Source organism: Pinus tabuliformis, chromosome 4_2 (assembly GCF_031772625.1).
Source record: "Pinus tabuliformis cultivar Carrire ecotype Pingquan chromosome 4_2, CPIR1, whole genome shotgun sequence".
Lineage (NCBI taxonomy): Eukaryota > Viridiplantae > Streptophyta > Pinopsida > Pinales > Pinaceae > Pinus > Pinus tabuliformis.
In genome coordinates this window covers 337,211,963-337,216,421 of record NC_142304.1, presented here as the reverse complement: position 1 = coordinate 337,216,421, position 4,459 = coordinate 337,211,963, and the positions used below count along the sequence as shown (strand labels likewise).

At 32.1% G+C, this 4,459-nt stretch overlaps 1 non-coding gene across 1 annotated transcript; it reads right to left on the bottom strand.

Annotated features, from left to right (window-relative positions):
• Positions 1-1,972: 1,972 nt before the first annotated feature.
• Positions 1,973-2,046, bottom strand: TRNAN-GUU (transfer RNA asparagine (anticodon GUU)). The gene has a single exon. It is a non-coding gene; the product is annotated as a tRNA-Asn (tRNA).
• Positions 2,047-4,459: the final 2,413 nt, after the last annotated feature.

Genomic DNA, 4,459 nt, shown 5'->3' with positions numbered 1-4,459 from the left:
GGTTGTTGATTGATTCATGGTTCAACCATTGTTATTGCAATCCTACATTTTACACTCAAATTCAGGGAACTAATCTCTTGATTCTAGTTCTATATGTGGATAATTCAATCCTCATAAGGGGTTCTTCATCTATAATTTAGAGTGTTAAGGAAGCATTGATGGGATAATTTGATATGATAGATCTTGGACTTTTGCATTATTTATTAGTCTATGAGTTCTTTAATCTTTAGAAGGGAACTCCATTTTCCAGCAGACATATGCCCTTTATTTACTTCAATGTTTTGGCATGACTAATTGTAATCCTACACATACTTCATTTCAATCAAGCATTACCCTTTCCACCAATTTCTCTTCACCACATGTTAATCCTTCGTTGTATTAACAATTGATTGGGAGTCTATTGTATTTGACTCATACACATCCTAACATTTCTTTTGCAGTAGGATTTGTCTCTCAATTCTCTCAAGATCCTAATGAGACCCACTAGAAGGTTGCAAAGTGCATTTTGAGGTATATTCAAGGTACTAAAACCTTTGGTATTTAGTACTTTGGAGATTCAATATTCTTATCCTTTTGGATTGACTTATTTTATTTGGGCTAGTTCAATTGACGATCAAAAGTCCACATTTAGCACTATCTTTTGTAGAAGTTGAGTATTTAGTCGCAGTTCTTATCAATCAACAAGTTCTTTGGCTTCAATAGCTAATGACGGAGTTTTTCATTCATAAATATCATCCTACAACATTTTAGTTTGATACTTAGAGTGTCGTACACATTTCTTGCAACTCAGTGGAACATCAAAGGACTAAGCACATTGAGATTTGCATGCACTTTTATTTGAAACTCATCCAAGATGGTGTTCTGAGCTTGGAGTATTTGCCTACTAAAAAGCAAGTTGTTGACATCCCCTCATTTTTCCAATTATGATTGATGATAAGAGTAAAGGAAGTTGTCATTGGGAGGTCATCTTGAGTCCTACTTCATTTTTTTTTCTCTATTTTAGTGAGGATTTTTTTTCCTATGGGTGTTTCTCATTTTCTAAACTATGAGAGTTTGTAAATGGGTACCTTAGCAGGCCTATTATTCAAACTAATTTCAATGTTCTTTATTTACTCCATATGTTTAGCTTAAGGGTGGTGTTAGTGCTATTTTTCTAATGCAATGGCATTTTCCAATGTAATCAACTAGTATTGGTTGTACGCTCACATAGGTACTCTTATTTACCTAAGTGTTATAGTTATCCACTAGGCATACATCTTTCGTTGCTATCTATCTATATATATATATATGTACTTTCACATATTTTCCACACAACAAATTTAATTAATCATTTTTCGTTTATCATTTTTAAAGTCTTTAATTTTTGTAATAAAAAAGTCCCTATCTCTAACCCCGTTGGTGAAAGGTTGGTTTTCCTTCCTCTTCTAACCCCTCTTTGATGTGAAAAGTTAGTTTTCCTTCCCTTTGAAACAACCTCAACCTCACCAATCAAGATTTTTTATTAATTTAATTATAATAAATTAAACTTATTTAATATTTAAGTTCAAATTTAATTAACTTTTAAAAAGTATATTTATTTTAATTTTATAACAATAATATATATAATAAAAATCAGCTCTATTGTTATGTAAGATTTGTTCAGAGATATTTGTTATTTTGTGTTAAATATGTTGTCGATATGGACTTAATTAACATCCAAGAAGGATTTGACATTATGAAAAAAGTTGAAATGTCTACGTAAAAGTAATAATGCAAAAAAAGAAGACACCAAAATCAATAACTAAAGATGCGCGCAAGAAGGAGGGCTTGAACCTCCGACCTTGTGGTTAATAGCCACACGTGTTAAATATGCTGTCGATATGGACTTAATTAACATCGAGGAAGGATTTGACATTATGAAAAAAATTGAAATGTCTATGTAAAAGTAATAATGCAAAATAAGAAGACACCAAAATCAATAACTCAAAATGCGCGCTAGAAGGAGGGCTTGAACCTCCGACCTTGTGGTTAACAGCCACACGCTCTAACCAACTGAGCTATTCCAGCAAACACGTTCCCAGTTATGCTCAATTATTTCTTTAAAAACTATCTACAATTGAAAAGCAAAAGTTCGATACCCTCTTTATTGTAGGAGAATGGATTCAATTTTCGAAGGACGGCCGTCTCCTATTTATTTCGATAATAAAAAGAGATCCTCACTAATGATATTAAGATCCCTGCAATGTTGAGAAACTAAAGCTCATAGACCATAGATTCGAGAAATAATTTGTACAATTAAGTTAGATTAAGCTGAAATTCATGTTAAGTGAACTTAAATGTATTAAATTTAATTTAAGAATATCAGTGAAATCACTCATAGCACTTATATTTGATATGTGATGAATACACCAATAGAATATCGTCAACTGGTCATTATATCTAGGATAACTTCGGCATCGAAGTATAGGTTCAACAACAATACCCTACAACAGGTTTTATTGAATAAACGGAATGATACATAAAGGATATATCCAGTTAGTTTTCATTGTTGACCTAATTATTAATGGATTATAATTTATGTTTGAGAAGTTTTATAATAGCGCGGCTATATAGATTAAATGGGTGATAAATGTTGATAGGCATCAATTCATGATAAGTATCAAAATAATTCTTTGATCATATATGTCAAATTAATAAAACTAGCAATTGTCCCAAAAAAGAGGAAAGGTACACCGATAGGATTGTTAAATAGGAAAAGGTTCATAACAAGCATAAATCACTTTAAAACGCGGCCAAATATGCCATACTATAGCTGGAAGCTTTGCAAATTTTGAAAGATTGAAGACTTAAGACTTCAAGCAAAGACTGAAGACTTCTTGCTAATTCATTGAGGCTCCTTCGTTTGTTGAGCATTCAACAGAGCAAGAAAATTCTTGTGACTGGAATTAAGGATTGGTCTGATAGATCTGTGATGCAATAGCTAAATTGAACAATTAAAACATGACTCTTATAAAATGTACTCACCAAAAATATGACTAGCTAGTAGGGCATAGAGCTACTAAGCTATTCATGACTCTTATAATATGAAGACATGACCTAAGAAATAAAATAGGTCCCCATTAAAATATTAGAAAATAAACCTATATGTAAATTTGTAATGAGGTTGAACTTTCCTAAAATAATATAAAGTCCAGCCTCCAAGTAAGATTTTTTAGCATGGCCATGTTGAACTGACAGGGGACCTGCGTGAAGCTTTGCAAATGTACAAAGCTTGTTGTTGGACCTTAAGAGAATATGGCTATGAAAAACCATGACTTTGACCATAAATAATGCAATTTTTCATATTCTGACGTAAAATAATTCTTAGGGCTCCATTCCCATCAAATCTTGTACTTCATATAATGCATCAAAGACTCTGTCAAAGTTGTAAAAACAACTCACTTGAAAATAGGTTTTGTAAATTCCTTTTTCCAAGAAAAAAAAATTATATTTTATATTCCACGCTTGAAATCAAAATTTATATCAGCTTAGCCTTACACCTGAGGCTAAGCCTCATGGGCAAGGTTCGTAAGTTGTCTTTATCCTATCCGAGTCTACTTATTATAGTCATGTACCAATGCATATTAATTTCAAGTGCCCTTCATTCCTGTCTTCAGTTCTTCAACAACAAGAACAGAGCAAGCCCTTAAACAGGTGTCACAGTAAACATTTTTCTCTAATTTCTGGCAAAATCTTGATTCCACCTTGGATCAAAAGAGAAAAAGACAAGATACAAAGGACAAAGAGTCCTACTTGTATTCTCATCAAGGTTCCTTCCTACATTGTAAGGCTCCTTTGCTCGTCTTATTGATACTCTGGCTATTTCATGGCATTACTGTTGTAATATAATAGAAAATAACTATTCTAACTACATTCAACCATTTGATATAGTTCATGCTTGTTTTCTACATTTTCGCTTCACTTCGCCCAAATTTTTCCAACTGAAGTAATTATTGGCATTTGTTTTCCTAGAAGAAACATCTTCAATGAACAACCTTTGATGTATATTTACTGTATAGAGATAAACAATACTTCTAAATTGTCTCTCGAGATAGCTAAATCAATATTGTTGTACTCACAATATAACAATTTTAGGCATGTCACAATATCATTTTGGGTATATAATAAAAATAAAAAATACACTGCATTCCTCAACTTTTCCCAGCTAACACTCCACTATTTATTACCATTAAAGAACTGGTATTAAGTAGAACCATAAATTTTAGATCAAAAAGATTACCTTTCATGCGGTTCTATGCTCTGAACCTTTGCAGTGTGAAAAGTAAAGAACTTCATCTCCACTTTCACCAAGCGCTCTTTTGCACCAAAAACTCTCCAATTAAATATATGAAATTGTAGATAATTAAAAGATAAAATGATCTGACACCCCAAAATATTTATTTATAATTTTTACATCGGCATAATAGGGTTAGTCCAAATC